A 24469-nucleotide genomic window follows, 5' to 3' on the forward strand; every position below is an offset into this window, starting at 1 on the left:
TGTTCATCACGGGGTAGGCAAAATCAAAAGTTAAAGAAGTGCCTTAGTTATTTCTTTAAAAATCCTAACCAGCCAACCAAACCAAACAGAAATCCCCTTTGGCCCTTTGGACTCTAGACTTGCAGTAGAGCATCAAGTTAAGACAGATATTTTATTTCTTACATCACTTTATATATATATATATATAATTATTAGTTTATGTGTTCAGATGTAGAGCATTCATTGTGAAGATAATGGACCTTAGCTGCAGTGTTGTTTTTTTTTGTAGCAGTATCTCTAATGTGATACTTTGCAGAAAGAAAGAACAAATTCAGTCTCTTCTAAAAAATCATATAATTTATAATATTTTCTGTTCAGTAAATTTCAAGATAAAAAGGACAAATTGTTAATATTTTTTTTGTATTGCACAGAAAAATAAAAGACACAAAATTAGAAATGTATGAAACAAGTGACCCAAGGGTAAGTCATGTATGTATATTTGGAATGTTGTCCTGCCATTCAGAGAGACCCTGAAAGGCTGGAGAAATGGGCTGATAGAAGCCTCATGAAGTTCAACATGAAGTGCAAAGCCCTGCACATGGGGAGAGCAATGCCCTAGACCAGTAGCAGGCCAGAAGCCACTCAAGAGTGGGGCTTGAGCATGGGGGTTGAACCAGAATGAATTCCAGAGGTCACTTCCAACCCCAACCATTCAGTAATTCTATGATATTTGAACACACCACTCTGCGTAAGCACTGAAATTGCTGTGGCCTGAATTTCACTGTATTCTTTATGAACAAACACAGCTAGCGTCTTCTGATCAGGCATTTCATGGCAGCTGATGGCCTCTGAACAATTGAAGTGTATTTGGCCAGTTACAGTGAAGAATAGCCAACCTAAAATCCATTACTGGTGTTAGAAACTGCTGTAATTAATTGAAATTCAAAAATACACTTTTTTTTTCTTTCAAATCTCACATGTTTCAGAAATTTAACTTGGTATTAGAAGTTTTAGTTTTATGGCTTAGTTTTATTTAGTTGAGTTTTTGATGGACTCTCATCAAGGACTGTAGTGGTAGGAAAAGGGGTAATGGGCTCAGGTGAGATCTGAGGAATAAGTTCTTTACTGTGAGGATGGTAAGGCATTGGCACAGGTTGTCCAGAGAATCTGTGACTGCCTCATCCCTGACAGTGTTCAAGGCTGGGTGGATGGGTCTTGGAGCAACCTGGTATATGGAAGGTGTCCCTACACATGTCAGAGGGGTTAGATCTAGATGATCTTAAGGTTCTTTCCAACCGAAACCATTCTATATACATAAATCCCATGTACAAAAATAAAGAAAATAATAGAAAATTATGTTTTGTGTGTTCAGTGTTGTAATAAGTTTGTAATGGACTATGTTCTATAAAGCAGAATGAAGTAGTAGGTAGCAGGTTACTACCACAATACATATACATATATATATATATATTTATAACTCAAGGATGATAATTGTTCCATTTAGTGTTGGAATTAATGTTTCTCCAGCAGACCAATAACCAGTAGGTAGGGACAATTGTCACAGATGCCATTGTACACACCACACTGTTTATTGTGAATAAGGTTCTTACCATTACAGAAAAAGTAAATGCTTGCTGCTTTTGGCTAGCAAACTAAGTTAAAAATTGTTTTTTCAGTTGAAACCAGGCCCATCACTGTATTTCTCTGGGCCTTGCTTTATCTTTTTCTTTCCTTGTACCACAGGGTCAGGAAATCCAAGAGGATATTTTTGCGTGAATTTATTCTTGCATTGTGGTGTCCTTAGGACAATGGATGAGATTACTTACTGCACTTATAAGTGGTCTGTTGCTTTTATCATACCCTTTTCAGGAAAGGAATAGATGAAATTCTGAAAAGCTGCCGTTGGGTTGGGAGAGGGATCTTTTCCTAGATTTCTCTATCCTGCTACTGATCAAGCTGCCAGTTATTCTCAGATATCCAATAGCTTAGTTCTTTTTGGCTGTTTGGTAGTATTTGAGTGTTATTTGAGTTTTACTTCTTGTTTTAATTTCTGTGCGTCTTTACAATGCAGACCTATCTTTACCTGAACATAGATATTGGTATGTTCTAATGGGAGTCGCTGGGAGTGCTTGTGTTCGAAGTCTGCATCCAACTTCCTGTGACCGGATATTCCTGGTGGGAATAAAAGTGATATTAACTCACTGAAACTGGGTTTTCAGTTTTTGTGTTGTTTCAAATGCCTTTGATTATGTTTGGCTGTTAAACTAATAGCTGCTTATGCGTATAGATGTTGAAAACGAATTGGTTGTACATGTACAGAATTTATACAAGTATCACAGTATCACAGTATCACAGTAGGTTAGAGATTGGAAGGGACCTCAAAAGATCATCTAGTCCAATCCCCCTGCCGGAGCAGGAACACCTAGATAAGGTTACACAGGAACGTGTCCAGGCGGGTCTTGAATGTCTCCAAAGAAGGAGATTCCACAACCTCCCTGGGCAGCCTGTTCCAGTGTTCCGTCACCCTCACTGAGAAGAAGTTTCTTCTCAGGTTTAAGTGGAACCTCTTGTGCTCCAATTTGTATCCATTACCCCTTGTCCTTTCATTGTTTGCCACTGAGAAGAGCCTGGCTCCATCCTCGTGACACTCCCCCTTTATATATTTATATACACTAATAAGGTCACCCCTCAATCTCCTCTTCTCCAAACTGTAGAGACCCAGCTCCCTCAGTCTTTCCTCATAAGGGAGATGCTCCACTCCCTTAATCATCTTAGTTGCCCTGCGCTGGACTCTCTCCAGCAGGTCCCTGTCCTTTTTAAACTGAGGGGCCCAGAACTGGACACAATATTCCAGATGAGGTCTCACCAGGGCAGAGTAGAGGGGAAGGAGGACCTCTCTCGACCTACTAACCACCCCCCTTCTAATACAACCCAGGATGCCATTGGCCTTCTTGGCCACAAGGGCACAGTGTCGGCTCATGGTCACCCTGTCGTCCACCAGGACCCCCAGGTCCCTCTCCCCTACACTGCTCTCTAACAGGTCGTTCCCCAGCCTATACTGGAACCTGGGGTTGTTCCTGCCCAGATGCAGGACTCTACACTTTCCCTTGTTATATTTCATCAAGTTATTCCCCGCCCAGCTCTCCAGCCTGTCCAGGTCCCTCTGGATGGCAGCACAGCCTTCTGGCGTGTCGGCCACCCCTCCCAGCTTAGTGTCATCAGCAAACTTGCTGATAGTACACTCAATTCCCTCATCTAAATCGTTAATGAATATATTAAATAATACTGGTCCCAGTACCGACCCTTGAGGCACTCCACTAGATACAGGCCTCCAACTAGACTCCGCCCCATAGACTACAACTCTCTGGCTTCTCTCCTTCAGCCAGTTCACAGTCCACCTCACTACCCGATCATCCAGACCACACTTCCTCAATTTAGCCGGAAGGATGCTGTGGGAGACCGTGTCAAACGCTTTGCTGAAGTCGAGGTAGACCACATCCACCACTCTACCATCATCCATCCACCGTGTTATTTCCTCATAAAAGGCTACAAGATTGGTCAAGCACGACTTCCCCTTGGTGAAGCCATGTTGACTGCCCCTCATAACCCTCTTATCCTTGATATGCCTTAAGATGGCACCAAGGATAAGGTGTTCCATCACTTTCCCAGGAACGGAGGTGAGGCTAACCGGTCTATAGTTTTTGGATCTGCACAGATTTAAAAAGGGCAGGTTATCTGGAGAGGTGACCTTCATTTTGATGTGTGGTGTCATCATGTTACTACAAGGTCTGGCCCTTCATAATCTCTGGTAAATGTTATTGCTGTAGCACACCACAGTAATAAAAGGATGGCTGGTAACAGTATCACAGTATCACAGTATTTTATCTAAGTATTTGGATAGAGATTTAATATAGTTAAAAGAAAATATTAGAAAGGCAAGATGAAATTTGTAACTCTGATTTTCTGATTCCCAATTTGGTGATCAGTCCACTGGCTCTTCTATAAAACTGACACTACTTTTAATATAGAGTTTCCTTTTTAAATTAATTAGTTTTGACACCATGGTTGCAGTAAGTAGCTGAGTACTTGCTCTTCTTTTGTGTTACATATACTTTTTGTGCCCAATATAAGGGAGCATGGAGGGCTGCTGGGATTGATCTGGAGTAAAGACTTTTATTAGGAATTTAATTCTGTACAATGCTGAAAATCTTCTCTTCCCACTGGATGCTACTGAAGGTTGCTAGGTACCTCAAAGGGTTAGTGAATATCACAGCTTGCTTAGCACATGGTACTACATACATCACTTGCAGTCTCTGAGTAGAACAGACTTGTACTGCTGTCACTATAGATTATTCTATGTAGTTTTGGGATTGTTTTGCAGTTTGAAGTGTGAGTCCATCCCTTATAAGTAGTAACATTCTTTGGATGGGGACTGGTACATCCAGCAAAAAAGAGTCACTGAAGAAGTAGGAAGAGGAAAGACTTGAGATTTTTTTATAATAGCAATAAAAGTATTTAGTCCCCTGGATATTTCATACAAAACCTCTGCAGAACATCAAATCATTGGGTGACTGAGAGTGTGGGACAATAATAATAAATCTTCATTTTCTTACCGGCTGTCTTAGGTCCTTGTTGTTTTCATGTTGTTTGTTGTGACATGTGCATTCCCAGATCTTCTGTGTAATACCAGCAGCATACAGGATGCACCTACCACAAAATAAATGTATCCCCAAAGCCTCAGGGCACTGAACTGCCCTTTTGTTCCATGTAACCTGTTGCAGAACTACTCACAGAATGACATGCTTTACTGCGTGTCACTTATTGCTTTATTATTAGCCTTCATAAAGGTCAGATAGGCCTGACTCAAATTCATGAGGAAACTGTTGTACTTTTTTTGGTTTCCCTCATTTTCTCTCTCATGGAGGAGATGCATATTTTTCTGAAGGTCTACAACAGTGTTTTTGATATCATGTGGAAAGCAGAGAACTACTTTGAATTCCCATTGTGGTAATCAATGAGATGTGAAATTGCAGCTGTTTCATGCTGCTTAGAGCCTCTCCTGATGAACGTCCTCTGGTTTGTCAAAACGCATAAAGTACTCATAAGACCGTAGCATTAGATCTGTTTCTCTCTGATGTGAGTGAACACAGCAAGAAACCAGCTGCTAAGGAAGCATTTTTGTTTAAATAACCCTGCTATGGCTAGAGTAGAGCAAAATGCTTCTGTGCTATGCATATTTCTCAGGATAAGAATAGGAACCATTACTTGTATGTGTGATATAAAAAAGCAATAAGGTCATCAACTAGCTCAATGATGTTTTTATTTCTGAAAATATGATTCGCACATACATAGGAAGAAGTAAGGTAACAGTCCAGGAATGCTGCATATTTTAGTATATTTTTGTGACTACTCAGGAAAGGTGTGTTTGTCACTGTGCTGCTGCCTATGATCATCTGGAGCTTAAGGAACTGATGCAGTGCAGAATTTGCATCCTCCTTTTACAAAACCAGACAACTCTTTCACCTAAAGTAAAATAGAATTTCTAGATACCAGCAACTAGAAGCCTTTGAAAGAAGAAAGCAGTCAGGATTCCATTGTATTAGAATTCAAAGTTGCTAGAGAGGGACTCTGGGACTGTAGTGATAGCACAAGGGGTAACAGGTTTATACTTAACAAGGGGAAGTTCAGGCTAGATAGAAGAAGTTCTTTACTGAAAGGGTGGTGAGGCACTGGCACAGGTCGGTCAGAGAAGTGGTGAATGCTCTATCCCTGGCAGTGTTCAGGGACAGGTTGGACAGAGCTTTGGGCCACATGGTTTACTGTGAGGTATCCCTGCCTATGGTAGATGATGTTAAGGTACTTTCCAACCTTAGCTAGTCTGTTATTCTATGAGTTATGAATGTGTAAGTTAATTTAGTAGTTCCTTATTTTCTAGTATATATTTAAGAGGAAGAAACTCAATAATGTATATTTAGGAAATATGTGGAGTATGGCATATTAAAAAAAAAAAAAAAAAAAAAGTAAAAAGAAAAAGTTTTAGCCCCGAAGTATTTTCCTATGAGTGTCATTTTAGATACAGCGATTGGGTAGCTGATGGAATTAGCAATGGGCGAGAATCTTCTTGTCTAGGTCTCTGATGCAGATAACTTCAGTCATCTCTTGTCAGTTCCTTGGAGGTGTTTATAAAACGTGATGTTCTCATTCCTCTTGCTACTGGAGCAAACATCAGTTTTGTATAATGACATTTCCCAGCTACCTGAGCTGATAAGCAAAGAATTGAATGAATGCTTGTAAATGAGGAATTCTTCCTCTGCACTGGCTATCCTTTTAGCATAGAAATTAGGGGGTTACAAGTTTCTATCTCATTCTAGAACTGTTTTCTGGAAATATGTGTCCATTTTCTTTACTCTGCTTGATGATGATTTTCTAATGAATAAATATGAATTAAAAAAGGTGTTGCCATCTCTGAGATTTCACAAATTGTGTTAAACTGCTTAGCAGTGAAAATGAGATAATAATTCTCTATGTCATTTAAAATTAGGATTGTGTCCTAGTTTAGGGATATGTGTTTCAGGTATTGCAGTTACTCTCAACTAGCAGGTCAGGAGAATGTGTGTTTTCACCTTATGACTGTATGCATGATCTAGATTAGGAAAATGCAGCCCTTGGAAATAATAACATGCAACATTTGCTAAGAGAATAGATGGAGATCTGAATATGTTGGAAACACTCTTTCCACATGATTATGTCAGGAGCTCAATTGCTGTAACTCACCAGTTGTGAGTTCTGAGCCGTGGACTGGTGGAAATATATCAGGGAAGATGTGGAGAATGATCTGAAAAGGAACCTACTTCCCAAGATGAAACTTGTCTTCATTATATTAGATCTCAGTCAAGGAATAAATTTTAATTTTGGATAGCATTTGAAGAAAGGAGGGAAATCATGGAGGGTTTGGGTTTAAAGTTTCACTTTTATAGAGGTATTTTCACAGGAAAAATCAGGTTCCTTCTTTAACACTTTGAAACCTTGATGAAATTCTGCTGAATGTAGACTGTCATTTGAATTAGTGTTTTGAATGGTTTGGGTAGCTCCATAACTTTTTGTTCCTAGACGCATTCTTTTATTCTTATTCTTTACAATCCTTACAGCTATTGTGGATTTCCTTATGTTACTGAATATGAGTAAAATATGGTCCAGATGCTATATTATGCCATGTTTTCTGAACTCTGTCCCCTCGTCCTGTGTTCATTGCTGCTTGACAAGTTAAGCAGACCTGTTCCATGGAGATATTGCCCTTTGAGTTCCTGTACAACTGCAGTCATACAAGGTGTGATTAGTTTTTCTTTCTCTTAGACTTTCCCTAATCTTGGATAAAAATAGGCTTTTGTAGGAAATGTTATGAAAATTCAAACAGAAACTGAAAAATTGACAAAGCTTACAGCTCACAGTCTTTTAGGTAGTATTTATAACAGTCTTCTCAAGAGGCTGAAACACCAATGATATGGTAGAACTCAGTGAGGTCTTCATCCTTCTGCAAGTATGATTAGGCTACCAAAAATAAAAGTAGGGTATTTTGTCTACTACAGGTTTCAGTTGTGCTTGAATCTCTTCTTGAACTCTGTTTAAAAGGTTTTCATTCTTTGAGTATGCTGTTAAACAGAACATAAGTGTTGTTTTGTGGGGCGTATTCAGGATACTAATCAATATATTGTGTCTAGTATCCATAGATATTCTCGGGACTTGGAATACTCTTGTAAACAGTGTCTAACATAGACTACAAAGACTAGAACTGATTTCCAGACTAGCTTTGGGTTACTGATCTTGAAGAGGTTGTACCTTTTATAATGTCTGGTTACAAAAGTATTAGTCCCAAATAAAGGAAATGGAAGCCTTTTCAAAGCTGGATTACTAGCCTGTGTGCTCCTTTTCCTTCTAGCGCCAGAAGTCTTACATAGCTAGCAAATGTGTCACTGCTTCAGACCTGTGAAGTCTAGCAAATAGATCTCTTTTCTGGAAGAGCTGAAATTCAGCCCATCAAGCTGAAGCAGGAATTGAACTGAGTTCCTCTGTTTCCTTGCAGATGTTCTTAACTGGTAGATTATAATATGCAAGAGAAAAATGCTTGAACTCCTGGGCTTCTATATATCCAGCTTTGTTCCCTATAATGTGTGGTTATCCCAGACTTTCAGATATATGAAGCAGAATTTTAATGGGTTATTACACATTCATTGCACTGGATCTAAAAAAGTAGACTAAATAAAGTATAGAATAAAAATGGGGAGGGGGTGACATGGGGAAAGGTGGACATTCCTGAAAGTTCTTCACTTCCAATCAAAAAAGAGGTCATTGATATACAGACAATTCAGGTACAGCTCACATTCACAGACCAGATAAATTAATACTCTGGTAAAATTCTTCTTGCAAAAGTTTCTAAAAGGCTGAACCTGCCAACCTGCTTGCAAAATGTAAGTCTGCTATGAGACTTTATAGGGCCTACTAGGTGCTACCTTTACTTGGTTCCTAGCTTACAGTCTGAAATTATCTATATTTTAGGGCACTGAATTTTCTAGAGAGAAAATTTTATAGTTAAGGCTATATATCTCAATGAGGACTCATAAAGCTGGGCAGATAGTGAAGATCATACTTTAAAAAATGTCAGCTCTGCTTATGGTCATGTTTGTGCCACTGTATATCAGCTTGTTATGCTTGTGTGCATACTTCTTCTACAGGAGTATGGCTTTGGCAAACTGGCATGTCAAGCTGGAACTGATAGGATTTTTCATATCATGGTAATCAGCAGATCAGGGAGAAATAAAAAAGCAAGGGTAGAAATGTGGTAACTATTACCTTTTCACACCTTACAGGGAACAGAACTAATTTTAAATTGGAAGTCATTTTCAAATCATGTCCTTTTTAGAGGAAAGAAAAAGATTTTGAGGTCCTTCTCATGTCTAAAGTCCCAGTTTCTTCTCCTGAAGACATTCAAAGACTTTTCTGACCTGTTGCCTTCTGGATCATTCATTCTGAACCACCAGCATGGTACTGTATGACCTATACGACCGATCACACATAACCAATCTGTCAGTGCATAGACTTTCATTATTTTTAGGTTGGTTTTTGGGTTTTCTTTTAAAAAAATATCGAAAATGTCTGCCATTATTGGCAGGGAAATAGGTCATTATTTTATGAACAATTGATAAGTAGGAAAGCAACAGATATTTTTAACTGCTTTGCTTTATATGCTTAGACTGTTACAATAGCAACTTTAATCACTAATGGCTCTACATTGATTATTTTATGTTTCTTTGGATTTTTTTACAGTTTTCAGTAACAATTTCAGTATTGTTCCCTGTTCTTTTTTGTAGGTGACAGGACATTGCACCTCCCAGTAACGCAAGCTTCCCCAGTTTCTACTCAGTGTTGTAGGCAATATCAGTTATGTACCAGTCCCTGCTTGTCAGTCTCCACTCTATATTCACCTCTTTTTATATAAACTCATAAAATGAGTTTTAATGTATTACATGCAAATAGCTAGTGACACACTGCTGATGTTATCAGTGCTTTTACTTATCACACTCTTATTTTCTTGCTTGCTTATTAGAGAACGGTAACAAGCTCTTGTTTAACAAATAGTGTGCAAGCCCCCTTTTAAAATCCAAGTCATATATATATCTATGTGATCTATGAATTCAACATTGTGCACCTTTCATAAGGAGAGAGCATTTTTTGATCACATATGATGATGTGTTGATAGTAAATTGCTACAGGTTGAAAGTGAGATTTTAGTTCTCTTAGATCCAACACAGATCTTAGTCAAAACTAATATCTGAGTATTTTTTTAATCTGAGATTGATATTGCTAAATACAACTTAACACTTCATTAATATTCTTGTTGACGTGTTTTTCACCACAAATTCCAAACACAGAAAAGAATATGCTTCGTGTATGACTGCTGGACAGTGTACGTAGTGTCTTAAAAGTAAACTATTTTGTGTAGCAGTCATTTGATTAATTTAGCAATAATTCCTATCATTACAATGACTTCATATGTGTGCATGTTTTTAACAAGGTATATAGTTGTGGCGTGAGCATCATGGATGGAACTGGAGTTGCTCAAGAGATATCCCACACAGTAGTTCCACTAGTTAAATGGGTTATCATATGGTCCAAAATGATACCCTGAATTAGACAGTAAGCTATCAACCAAGATTTTATTATTCTTAATAAAGAATATGTTTATTTTAAGTTGGTAAAAGCATTAATATTTAGTTATTTCTCTGCTGTACATATTGAATGAAGTTCGTTATCCCCTTGCTGTAAGATTATGAGATCTTGGGAAGGAATTTCTGGAATTTCTGGGAAGGCTTCACTTTCTGGGAATTATTCTCCCAGTGATGTGTAGCTATGTACATGCAGTATAAGACAAATAACTATCTTCACTAATATAAGACAAATCCTATTCTCCGTATGCTTCTGACAGAAATCTGTCACTAAAAACCAGGCGTCTTTGAAAATCTTTCTTCTTGATACCTTAGGGAAGAATATTCTTCCCTCGTGGAAGACTAGCAAATGATACTACCTTTTTTTGCAATACCTTGAAGGTACAAAGGGCAGAAAATGATTAAATAATGGGGTAGGTCTTTTGGATTATGTCTATATTTGAAATTCTGTATTTGGCAGCTCCCTGACTTAGGAAATGCATTGTGACTAAGAAGAGTCCTCATGAAGTGGTGAGTATGGGCATTCTGCAACTACTTTCAAGCTGTTGGTTTCCATGCTTTGTTTTTAAAGCTGATTTTCATAAATTAACTTTGAATTAATGGTTGAAAACTCTAGGAACTGGGAATTAAGTATGTAAAACATTCCTAAAATGATGAGATAAATAACGTGTAAATGAACAGAGTATTTCATAGAAAGTATGAATAATTCACTTACTTTATGATAAGAATGAATAATAATATTTGATGCAGATGTTAATAGAATTTTAGTTTTACTTTTGACAAGAAAACACATTATTAGATGCTTTTCAAAAACATGAACTTGTGTCTTTTAGTGATTAAAATAGGGCTCTAGGACTCAAAACTGCTTTCTTAATTTTCCTGTGGCTCTCAGTCTTTTAAGACTGTCAAATTCCTTTTTTTGTAGAGATAATGACCCTTGCCTACCCCTCTGACTATCCTACATTATGGTGTGTCAAAATTCCTTATCATTAGTGTTAAGCTGAAACTGTATCAGATATGTACCCTAGTAGGGAGTGAAAATCTAAGTCTAAAACTGAGAGTTCAATAGAAGTCAGTAGCACTCGTCCAATTGTTTTGTAGACAACATGAGTCAGGTTTTCACCTAAGAATCTCTTTTTTCTCTCCAGCCCACTCTCTGTTTCATTTTAGCCACACCGAATTTAGCAGTTGATGAAGTTGGCACTAATTTATTTGTTTCATTTTATTTAAAATGCTAGATGACACTATCCAATATTCTCTTCAATCTCTTTTCTTTCTGTTTGTGAATGTCACAGTGTGTTGCACAAACACAGCAGGGATGAAAGCTAACACAAACACATATTTGTGGCTACAGCACAAAAATGTGTATCTATAGATGAACAAAGCAGGTCAAATCTTTCATAGTAAAAAATAAATTAAACAGCTGTTTGTCAGATGAGCATCTGGAGACTCATCTCCATTGACTACTGTTAGCAGTCAATAGAACTGATCAAAAATGGGGGGGGAGTATCGTTAGAGGGAAATATTTTTTATGGCATTTTGTGTAACCACACACATTCACACTAAAAAGACACTAGACCTGTTTTTCACACTGTACTCTTTCTCTGAAATGAGTCATTTGAAGCTTATATTAGTTAGGCTGAACAAGACAAATAGTCTAGGAGATTGGTTCAACACACACAAACTCATTTATCGATTAGGTGTACAAAAATGTTTCCACTCAATAATAGAAGTATATAAGTGAATTTCTTTGCTTGTAGCAGATCACATAGAAAAGCTGAGAATATAATTTTTGAAATTCATATTTATACCTTAATTAAACTTGTTTTGAGAGATAGCCATGCAGAATTGCCTAATCTCCATCTGCTTAATTCAAATGCAGCAGTATAAAAATATTAGCATACCAGACATGCAACTATCCTTTGTTTTGTTTCCACCTGGCATTCCTGAAATAAGAAAAATTAGAAGTGCAGTATACACAGAAACTATAAGTCTCATGGGGGAGAATCATCTTTATGCAGGATTTTACTTTCAGGAAAAGGTGTAGTTATGATTTGCAATAAATAATCAAGGTTTATGGAGGTTCGTCCAATTCCTTAATGCAAAAAAGTTCTATTCTAATGAGCATATAAAATAAAATAGGGCTCTGAGACAGCAGAATATGTTAGCAACTGAAGTGAATAAAACTGGCAAGAATGCCAATGACAAAGAAAACACTGGTAGCTAGTTTTACTGCACAGTGAGTCAGCAGTTACTCATCAAGGAAATTTAAATTAAATTCATCATGTTTACTGGTAGGACAGTTTTTGCATAAAGATGTCTTTGTTTAAGAAGCTATCTGAAGCAGCATTTTCTCTCTATACCCTCTGGAACCGTTGAAAGTCTTATGTGGACATAGCACACTATGATTTCCCTGGTTTATTAACTTTACCCTTACTTTTTACCTAACTTATAAATACCCAGAGCTCACACACATTTGTACTAACAGCTTGCAAGTGCTTTAGACTCATAAATAAAAGCAGCTAATTCTCTTTCACATGTCCCAAAGCATCCAAGACTTCCACAGGAATAGGTAGATAAGACAAAGGACCTACAAGAAACTTAGAATGGCAGCTTGGGGTCAAGCATAGTATCAGAGAGTATCTAAAATAGCCTCCTTTCTTTTAGTGGTTGAATACTACCCTGTTAGTAATATTTATTAAAAACAGCAGGAACTCTTTAGTTGCTAGTTCTCTTCTACTTATCTATTTTATTTATGATGTCATCATTGTAGTGCACGCTACTGTGTTTATTTTTTTTTACTAAGTCTTCCTTTTACTCAGCTTTTTTCATCCTTTTGCAATTTATAAAAAATAGCTGTTTTTAGAACAGTTACTAAACCCTGATTATAACTTCAATGAGTTTGTGTTACTTATTGCCATATTTTTAGAAAATACTTAAAGATTTTAGACCAAGTTTTGATCAATTACTGGGATAACTCTAAAGTCAAATGACTGTACTTGAAATGAGGAGCTGAGTGTTGGATTAATATTTTGATTGTTTTCTAAATATTCCTTGTAATTTTCCTTGGTGAGTTATTCAAGCAAAGATTATACTTTTATGTTAGCAGTAATGTTCCTTCCGTCTTTTTTCCTACTAAAAACTTCATTTTCCTCATAATGTACTGTGTCCAAACCTTCTTTAATATTTCATTTCATTGGCATCCAGAAAACTAAGCCATTTTACGTCTCTTTTGAGGAACAGAGGAAGGGAGGAAGATGAACAAAACTAGCCTTTTTGCTATTCCTCATCGTTATCCTAAGTGCATCAAAGGTGAAATTTTTCCACTGTAGATGTAGTAGATTTAGTGCCTAATTATAGTCTTCAAAATTTAGGAGGAGACTGCTTGCAATTATGTTTTCATATATCTCGAGATACTTAATTTTCTCTAGGTTTTGCTAATTTCCAAAGGATTCCCAATTCCCATTTTATTCTTTCTGTAGAAAAGCCTATTATAAATATTTTTTTATAAATATGCATGAAAAGATTTTTCACTTCTGTTGTCTATTTAAATGTTCTTGAACTCATTAAAAATAGACCTTACAAAAGTAGGGAAGAAAACAGACATGTAAGTCTATGCTTCTGGTATTCTGCATTACGTTGATTTTTACAAGTTTGGCTTAATATTGAAGAGCATATGAAATAACAGAATATACTTAGCAAGGAAGGGAAACACCACACATTCCATTTTTCTTTAATAATGATACCCTGTGGATAAATGAACAAACACTTGGGAAAACTGCTTCTCAATAAGCAACTAATTAATTTTGCATTATACTTGGAATTTATTTGTATTACAATAACTCTCAGGAGTGCAAACTGAGAGATTTTATGGGACCTACAAACTTAAGTCATTGTGCAGGATAACAGAGGTAAAACAACTTAAAAAATTGTTTATTGTTATTCCCAGTAACTTTCTTCCTTCAGTTTGCTGAATCATTTTGCATATTTCAGTTTCATGGATATTTTCACTGTTCATAAGCACCCCTGAAAAATGAAGCTCTTTTTTAATACTTTTCTACCATTCATGTCATTGCTTGTATTTTATTTCACTGAACACTGCTATACCATCCAATATATGGATGCCATAGAGGGACTCTTCATCAGGGACTCTAGCAATAGGACAAGGGACAATGGGTTCAAACTTAAACAGGGAGGATTCAGGTTATACATAAGGAAGAGGATCTCTACTGTGAGGGTGGTGAGGCACTGGCACAGGTTGCCCAAAGGGGTGATAAATGCTCCATCCCTGACAGTGTTCAATGTCAGGTTGGAAAGAATGTTGGGAGACATGGTCTAGTGTGAGGCACCCCTGCCCATGGCAAGGGGGGTTGGAACTAGAGAATATTAAGGTCCTTTCTAATCATAACTATTTTATAATTCTATGATTCTAAGATGCCCTGTATGATACTTAATGACAAAACACAGCTACAGATCTACTTAATCAGAAAGAAATGTAATGGTGTGATCAAGGCATATTGCTATGTCTCAAGATGTATTGGATTTGTTACATTTCAGGAATGAGTTTGATCCAGAAGTAAATGGAAAATTTTCCATATGAATTCAGGAGTCAGAAGTGTCAAGACACAAAAAACACATCACCACCATGTGACTGCAAGCTAGGCATGCCTTTCCCACATCATTTAGAAGAGCCTAGTAGGTGCTTCAGGACACATCTTTGACCATCTCTGTGTTATCAGAGCATAAAGTATTAGCAAAGTGCTGTTTGAATAGAATTGGCAAGAAAATAAGGATTATTTTTTTTTATGTATTGTAAGGATCTTTTCTGTAGCATCCTCAATTTTCCACAGATATTAAAAGGGAAAAAAAAAATTCCTTGGGGAAATAAGCTTTTCCATGGAAAGTTGATGACTGGTTCAGGGAGACATAGTCTGCATTCAGTTTCAAACTACTTATGGTAATAAGTAATCCTATCCATGACCTCCAGACTGTCCCACTCTGAGTCACAGACACAGCAGAAGATCAGTTTTAATCTCCATTTCCCTCCAGTGCTTGGATAGTGCAAGAACTGCTGGTGGTCCAGTACAGCAGCACAAACCCTCTCTTTGTGTTAAGTAAAAGCTCCAGCCTGCCTGAAAGCAGGAGCCTTACATACTCACCTCATATTTCAGGGTGAAAAGCTTATAAATGAATCAAATCCATGGGGAGTACAAGAAATCAGTGCCTATTACATCAGGAGCTTCCCACAGGGACATTTTTTGTCTCATGAAAATAGGATTTGCTTAGTTCCCAAGCAATTTCAAAGAGGTAGGTATCTCTCTTTGAAAAAGCAAGGGCTGTATCTTTCACTGAGATACTGAGGTGATATGTTTTGAGTGTAGTGCTAGAAGGAAGGAAGGAAGGAACAAACAGCTTTTTGTTTCTGTAGACTCCTTTTAGACATTCTCATAAATAAGTATACAAATGAAAATTCTCCAGAATTAGTATAGACAGAAAGCTCTGTGAAGGTTGCTAGGCAGCCGAGGCCAAAGGAACAGAGAGCAGGCAGGGCTTTGAGAAAGAGAATTAGTGACTTGTGGGTTATCTGGAGTCGCCATTTACTTTTTTCATAAACAAGCAACAGTAGAATTTATTTTTTTTTTTTAGTAAATGAGCAATGTTTTTAAAAGATTTTAAATGAAAGGCTTGCTATATAGCTTTTTCCTATCTTTTTTAAAGCTATGGAACTCTACGTATGGTTATTATTTCTAATTTATTTTTATACATTGACTGCAACAGGGCAACAGGAGTTTGGTGCTGTATATCCAGGCTATAACTTGAAAATTATTTAGTAAAGTAGTTAATTTTTAAACATTTGTCCAGTTTTAATTTTTACCAATGTGCATGTAAGACTCTAAATGAAAGAAGTTTCCAGTGCTGGAAGGTATACCTTGCAATCAAAAGGTGTTTGTCACAAGGAAAGAATTTCTACTGCCATAATCTTACAATATGCGATGATGTTACTTATTACAGAAATATAGCAGTAACACACACTCCCTTTTACTGCTAAGCAGACAAAAATGCAGGAATTTCCAATAAACAAGGTTTTTGTATGCAAGATTAGATGATCACATTATTGATTAAGTACTGAGATTTGAAATCTTTGCTTATATTTGTGTCTTAGTATAGCTGGAATTAGCTGTGCCTTCAGCAGCTGTATTATACATACAAGTGCATTGAAGGGGCACTATAATCCTACAACTTTCCTCCCTTCTCACAGTGTAATGACATCTCTGTACCATATTTTAGTCTACTTCAGCTATTTTTGATTCCTTCAGACTATGTATCTAGAAGATTTAATCACTGTATAACAGTTTTTCATTATTTGTTTCTTTCACAGGTGGATGCTGTGGGGGCATCCAGGCAACTGAATGAAATAGCCTCCAGTGATCTAGTAGGATGAGAAGGTCCAGGGGTAGTTTGGGAAATGAGGAGAAGCATCACCTCCCAAGATAGTAAACCTACTGCAAAGGTAAGTACATGTAAGGATCTTGTTATGCAGTCAGACTTTAGACTCTAGGAGTGTCATGGCTGGAATGCATGGCAGAAAACCGCTAGGGAATGGGAGCACATATCTTTGATGCTGAGTGTTCATACAGAGTCACCTGAAAATCCTTCAAGAGCTTCTTAAACTGCATTGAATTACAACACCCTTCCCTGTGCAAGGGTGATTTTGAGTGCTGTATCTTAAAGGGGTTTTCTTGTCTTCATGTGGACCTCTTCGAGACTACAAATCAAAAGTTTACAGTAATTTCTGAAGAAATCCCTTATAGGGCTTGAAACACATGAAAATGCCAGCTTATCAGCTATGTAACAATTGAGCAGAATAAAATGTTATTTCAAAGGGAGACTTAATGTCTTTATTTTTAACCATACATAATCTTGTTTGGTTGGTTTATTTCAATCTCACCTTTTAGGCTTGACTGTTGTGTTTGTGGAAACTTTCTCCCCTGAAGAGGAGAGAAAAACTATGGATGTTTTTGTTACTGGCATTTCAGAAGTCTGAGAGAATGTGAATATTAACAAAAGGCCAGGTTGGATGGGGCTTGGAGCAACCTCGTCTAGTGGAAGATGTCCCTGCCCATGGCAGGGTGTTGGAACTAGGTGAGCTTTAAGGTCCCTTCCAACCCAAAGCAGTCTGTGATTCTATGATTTTATGATGTGTCATGACTCAGCATAACAGCTTCTTCCTTCCTGTTAAGAAGTAGAGTTGATCCATAAAGTACCAGAACATTAAGTTTCTCTGCTGTCCCAAAAGTTCATCTATACGGTCTATTCCTGAGCCCAATTTGTTAGTTTTTAAACTAAAATTAAGTTTGCTGAACTGATTTTGTCCACTCATCAGAAACTAGTCATTTCCCGTGGTGCTTTCTGAAATACTTGACAGGCTGAACTGCTGCTTTCATTTATTAAGGTGCCTTAATAGTGCAGCATGTAAGAATACTAACTATTGAAAATCACAGTGGTGGAAAATAAAATGGGATTTCTGTTGCAAAACCTTTTATAAGGATCTATTCCCATATTTCATAAGATGCCAAAAAAGCACAAATCATTTAATTAGGAAAGCTTTTTTTCTTTGCTCGAGTATAGATGTTTTGTCCAGTTGAGTACTAGGTTAAGCTTTCAAATGTCTCTGAGAAATGCCTTAATTATTCTTGCTGATGATCTTTCTCCAATTCTCTGGTATTCATTAATTAAAGTCATTCATATATTCCTCTGCTGCAATTCACAAATTGCTTCTGTGCTTCACCAGGCTTTGCAGTTGCCAGAAACCAAACCAGTCTGTGCTCATATAATATTAGTGAAAGTTGTTTCTTTGTGTTACCTGTAGCTGTGATAGAGAATTTAAAGACTTTCCTCTGGAAATAATAGAAACTACTTTATTACCTGGGAGAAGTTCTACATGCATTTGTGACAGAGGAAAGGTTTGATGGAAGAAAGTGAGAGTAAGCACAGATCTTGCTTCCTGGATTTATCAAAATAGTGGTAGTTTTCTGTTCATAACCTGCTTTTCAAGACTCTGCTACTCAAAGTTCTTGTTAATCAATTCAACCTAGATTCTCCAGACCTTTTTTTTTTTTGTGAAGAAGAAATGAGTTATCATGTTTTTGTTTTTTGTTATGTTTTGTGGTTTTTTTTAATGAGGGTGCAGTAGTTTCTACCAAAAGATTGCAGCAATTTACTGCAAAGACAAGAATAGTTTCAAATAGCTTCATTCCCTACCTGTCTTTCAGGTGTCTTCTTTCTACCCATAAAAGGGGTAGACTCATATGAAAATTCTTATGGAACATATAATGTTCCTCTGTTGACGCTTTTGTGATAATACTTTCTCAAAAAGGAGAAAAAGATCTTTGCATAGGAGTTATCAGGGCTCACTGAAACAGCTTCAAACTAGCTTTGAAGGAGGAAGAGCATAAGACCAGGTGTGCTAGAAATAAGCCTGAAGACAGCATGTCAATGTTTAAGGGATAGTGGGCTAGTGAGTTCCTTCAGTCTGCTACATGATCTGCTGAGTACGCTGGAGCACATTTGGAATGTCTTTATAGCAATGCATACAGCATGAGGAATAATCAAGGAGGTAGAAGCTTTGGCCCAGTCCCAGAGCTGTAGTGTCATTGGCATTAGTGAAACCTGGTGGGAGGAGTCCTGTGACTGTTGTGTCATGATGGGCGGTTATAGGCTCTTCCGGATGGATACGCAGGGTAAGCAAGGCGGACTACAGGTAAGGGAGGGATTGGATACTATGGTGATGAGAGTTGACATGGTTGGAAGCCTCAGGGTAGAGGATGAATGGGAAAGCAAATACAGCAGATGCTGCTGTGGGACTTCACTATTGACCACCCTGGTGGATGATGACACCGATGAATTGTGGAAGTAATTGATCTCTAGATCAACTGCCGATGTCCTTACAGGTGATTTTAAATTCCAAGACATCAACTAGGAATATCCTACAATTGACACAAACAGATCCAGAAAATTTCTGCAGCACATTGAAGAGAACTTCTTGGTACTAAAAGAACCAGCTAGGAATGATGCCCTTCTGGATCTGTGTCATGGTTTAACCCCAGCCAGACAGCTTGTCCACTCACTCCCCCCCCTTCATGCCCTCCCCTATTCTCGGAAGGACGGAGAGGAGAATCAAAAAGAATGCAACTCCCACAGGTTGAGATAAGAACAGTTTAGTAACTAAGGTATAACACATATCACTACTACTGCCACCAATAATAGTAATGAAAAAGGAAATAACAAGGGAAGAGAATATACCACCTCATCACCAGGTGACCGATAACTCGCCCCCCCAGCCCGACCAAGCACCGAGTGATACCTCCTCCAACCCTGCAGTCCCTCTAGCCCTTCCGGCTAACTCCTAGTTACCTCCTGGGCATGACATGCTGTGGTATGGAATAAGGAGTGAATAATGTCCTGGGTTTAGCAGTAGCAGTCATTTTTTCTCCTTCTTGGTAGCTGGTGCAGTGCTGTGTTTTGACTTTTGGGATGGGAACAAAGCTGATAAAAATAATGTTTTGGTTTGGCCAAGGACTTTGTGAGCCTCATGCTCTACCAGGGAGGAGGGGAAGCCGGGAGGAAGCAGAGACAGGACACCTGACCCAAACTGACCAAAGAGGTATTCCATACCACAGCACGTCATGCCCAGGGGGGAACTGGGAGTTACCCAGAGGGACAGGGGGTCTGCCGGGTCGGACTCGTTATTTGGCGCGTGGTATTGTACTCTTTTCCCTTGCTATTATCTCTTATCATTGTTGTTAGTGGTGGTAGCGGTGGTGATTTGTGTTGTACATTGGTTGCTAGACTGTTCTTATCTCAGCCCGTGGGAGTTACATTCTTTCGATTCTCCACCCCATCCGTCTGGGAGACAGGAAGGGGGGCAGTCCCGGGGGGGGGGGGGGGCGGGGGAACATGGCCCTCGATTGCTTACAGCCTGGCACCACTCACTAGGAGTGAGTGCACAAGCTGTCTGGCTGGGGTTAAATCACGATAGTTCTTTTTGGTGCCCAACGTGGGGCGATACAGCGGAAAAAGTCTTTGAGAAAGGGAGGAAAATAATCCAAATCCTGCTGAAAGCCGGTTTTGCCATAAAACAAAGTAAGGTCAAGGGAACTGCACAGGAGATTCAACTTTTGGGAATAAAATGGCAAGATGGACGTAGACAGATCCCCAGAGATGTAATCAACAAGATAGAAGCAATGTCTTCACCAACTAATAAGAAAGAAACACAAGCTTTCTTGGTTGTAGTGGGGTTCTGGAGATTGCACATCCCAAATTACAGTTTGATTGTAAGCCCTCTCTATTATGTGACCAGTAAATATATTTTAAAAAAAGAATAATTTTAAATGGGGACCTGAGCAACAACAAGCCTTTGAGCAAATTAAACGCGAGATAGTTCATGCAGTGGCCCTTGGACCAGTTTGGACTGGGCCAGATGTAAAAAATGTATTGTACACCGCAGCTGGGGAGAATGGCCCTACCTGGAGCCTCTGGCAGAAAGCTCCAGGAGAGACTCGAGGTCGACCCCTTGGTTTTTGGAGTCGCGGATACAAAGGATCTGAGGCAAGCTATACCCCAACTGAGAAAGAGATACTGGCAGCCTATGAAGGGGTTCGAGCTGCTTCAGAAGTGATTGGCACCGAAGCACAGCTCCTCCTAGCACCCCAGTTGCCCATGCTGGGCTGGATGTTCAAAGGCGGGGTCTCCTCTATGCATCATGCAACTGATGCTACATGGAGTAAATGGGCTGCACTAATTACACAACGAGCTCGAATAGGAAATCCCAGTCGTCCAGGCATTCTAGAAGTTATCATGGACTGGCCAGAGGGCAACGATTTCGGAATGTCACCAGAGGAGGAGGTGATGCGTGCTAAAGAGGGCCCACCATATAATCAGCTGTCAGAAAGTGAAAAGCAGTATGCCTTGTTTACTGATGGGTCCTGCTGTATTGTGGGAAAACGTCAGAGATGGAAGGCAGCTGTATGGAATCCTTGACGACAAGTTGCAGAAACTGCTGAAGGAGAGGGTGAATCAAGTCAGTTTGCCGAGGTGAAAGCTATCCAGTTGGCCCTGGACATTGCTGAACGAGTAAAGTGGCCAGTACTTTATCTCTATACTGACCCATGGATGGTGGCAAATGCCCTGTGGGGGTGGTTGCAGCAATGGAAGCAGAGCAACTGGCAACGTAGAGGTAAACCTATCTGGGCTGCTGCACTGTGGAAAGATATTGCTGCCCGGGTGCAGAACCTGGTGGTGAAGGTACGTCATGTAGATGCCCATGTACCCAAGAGTTGGGCCACTGAGGAACACCAGAACAACCAACAAGTGGAGAATTCTGCTAAGATCGAAGTGGATCAGATGGACTTAGATTGGCAACAGAAAGGTGAATTATTTTTGGCACAGTGGGCCCATGACACTTCAGGCCATCAGGGGGAAACTGGGAGAATGTCTCCTTCACAGGTTGACCACCCAAGAAGGAGAAAAAAGATGTGTAATTGCTAAGCACTTCTATTATATACCTCCCAAAGTATAAAGGTGGTGACCATACTGGGAACATAAGCCAGATAAGTTTCATGATCAATAATTCTATTGTATTACAAGCCATTACCATAAAGTACAATGAGACAAAAACTTTAGCCCAAGCCCCACACTTGAAGAACACTAATACAGCAAATACCAGATGGAAGTAAGGTACGATATACTGAAACTGTGAGATCAAGAGGAACAACTTTGAGAGCCAATAAATCAGCATTGTGATGAGTGAATATTAATCCAGTCAGATCTGTCGTTATCTCAACCCCTTCAGGCCCCACGTTGAGCACCAAAAAGAACTGTCGTGGTTTAACCCCAGCCAGACAGTTTGTGCACTCACTCCAGTGAGTGGTGCCAGGCTGGAAGCAATCGAGGCCCACGTTCCGCCACCCTCCCCAGGGGCTGCCCCCCCTTCCCCGCTCCCAGAGGGATGGGGAGGAGAATCGAAAGAATGCAACTCCCACGGGCTGAGATAAGAACAGTCTAGCAACCAATGTACAACACAAATCACCACCGCTACCACCACTAACAACAATGATAAGAGATAATAGCAAGGGAAAAGAGTACAATACCACGCGCTGAACAACGAGTCCAACCCAGCAGACCCCCTGTCCTTCCGGGTAACTCCCAGTTCCCCCCTGGGCATGACGTGCTGTGGTATGGAATACCTCTTTGGTCAGTTTGGGTCAGGTGTCCTGTCTCTGCTTCCTCCCGACTTCCCCTTCTCCCTTATAGAGCATGAGGCTCACAAAGTCCTTGGCCAAAACAAAACATCATTTTTATCAAGTTTGTTCCCATCCCGAAAGTCAAAACACAGCACTGCATCAGCTACCAAAGAAGGAGAAAAAATGACTGCTACTGCAACTCAGGACAATCTGTCATTTGTAAACAGAGAAGTGGTGATTGCTGGCTGACTTGGTCACACTGACTATGAAGCAGTTGAGTTTCAAATCATTGGTGAAAGCAGGAAAACTGCCAGCAAAACTTCAATCCTGGACATGGGGAGAGCAGACTTCATGCTGCTGAATGAACTAGTTAGTAAGATATCCTGGGAATCTGCTTTTAAAGGTATTGGGGTCCATGAATGCTTGTTATTTTTGATGCTCAATCCCTTAAGAACAAAGGAGCAGAAAATTCAAGAGCATTGGAAGTAAAGGAAGAGGGGTAAAAGACTGGCTTCGCTAAGCTGGAATCTTCTAGAATTTAGGCAGAAATGAAAAATGTATGGACACTGGAAACAAGGGCAAGACTTATAAGAAGCATCTCAGGTCAGTTGATTTGTTGAGTTTGGAGAAGAGAAGGCTGAGGGATGACCTCATTACGTTGTACAACTTCCTCAAGGGGAGCAGTGGAGGGGAGGGTGCTGATCTCTTTCTGATGACCAGCAATAAGATACAAGGAAATGAAATGAACCTGCATCAGATTGGACATTAGGAAAAGGTTCTTCACTGAGAGGGTGATGGTCACTGAAAGGGCTCCCCAGGGTCATGGCACTAAGACTGTCAGAGTTCAAGCAGTGTTTGGATGATGCTCTTTGTCATATGATTCAGTTTTATGTAGTCCTGTGAGAAGTGGGGAGTTGGACGCAATAATCCTTATGGGTTCCTTCTAACTTAAGTTATTCTATGATTCTATGAATCTAATCTCAGTGACACAGAACAGTTTGGATTCCAGGCTTTATAATGGGAAAAGAAGTTACAACCTTCAGGGCAAATATGGAAGGAAACTCAAATTAGATGAGATGATATTGTGATAACTTCATCTGCAACATACTAAATGAAGATTGAACTTCTCCACCCCTACACTTAATGATAAACAGGAAGTTTAATGGATTCATATTTCAGTCTCTGATTCACTGCTTAAATTGTGTTTCATGTGAGCTATTGTTGGAAATGCCATTTTGACTGAAGGAAGGGGAAGATAAGAGTGCTGTTTTAATATAACTTGAAATCCTGATGGTAAAAAGTAGTTTATATTTTCAGTAAGAGGCTTTCATCTTTATTGGAGTCTAATGATATTGATCTAATATCAGTACTAAGTATATACTCTTGAATTCTGACCAGAACCAGATTCTGCTTCTGGTGGGAACTACAAATGTTTTATATTGTTCCAACAAGCAGAGCTCTTTCTGTGCATTTCTTTGACTGATCAGTTTACAAGTGACTGCATTTTGCTGTTCTGTATGATAAAATATTTGTTTCAGGTGTTTTTCTATTTAAAAATGAATGAGTTTACGTTTTATATTTTGGGTGATCTCTGTGCCCCTTCAAGGCTATTTAGAATAAAGTCATGGTAGTCAATGCTGTGTTTTGTTTTGTTTTTCCTCTTCTAACAGCCAGGAAAACAGTCATGTTCCGTGATTTATGGAAAACCCAAAAGCTTTCAAGTGAAGGATGCATAACTTCTGAATGAACTATGTTTTTAAACATAATGAGAATCATAGAATGATAGAATAGTTAGGGTTGGAAAGGACCTTAATATAATCTAGTTCCAACCCCCTGTCATGGGCAGAATTAAGCATGTCCAGAGTTTAAAACAGAAAAGAAGAAATTAGATATTCAAATCAAACCATAAGGCTTTTTTCACCTATTAACATTTCACATACCCACATTTAGAGCAAAGCTTGTATTTTGAATAGCTATAGATACAGACTTTTGTGTGCACAGTTAGCTCTACTCAGCTAGCAACTGATA

At 38.9% G+C, this 24469-nt stretch overlaps 1 protein-coding gene across 2 annotated transcripts in view; it reads left to right on the plus strand.

Moving 5' to 3' along the window:
* The window catches only part of LOC133207695 (leucine-rich repeat-containing protein 4C), a 105908-nt gene that overhangs the window by 28064 nt on the left and 53375 nt on the right, over nucleotides 1-24469 (plus strand). Inside the window, exon 1 of one of the 2 annotated variants that reach the window (XM_061344786.1) lies at nucleotides 16560-16710. The exons of the other annotated variant lie outside the window; for it this stretch is intronic. The gene's annotated coding sequence lies outside the window, so the exon portion shown is untranslated. Of the gene's footprint in view, nucleotides 1-16559; nucleotides 16711-24469 lie in introns of those variants that run through there. 2 annotated transcript variants of the gene reach the window in all.

Source organism: Neopsephotus bourkii, unplaced genomic scaffold (assembly GCF_033783945.1).
Source record: "Neopsephotus bourkii isolate Nb327-2 ecotype Australia unplaced genomic scaffold, CSIRO-AGI_Nbou_v1 NB_33, whole genome shotgun sequence".
Lineage (NCBI taxonomy): Eukaryota > Metazoa > Chordata > Aves > Psittaciformes > Psittacidae > Neopsephotus > Neopsephotus bourkii.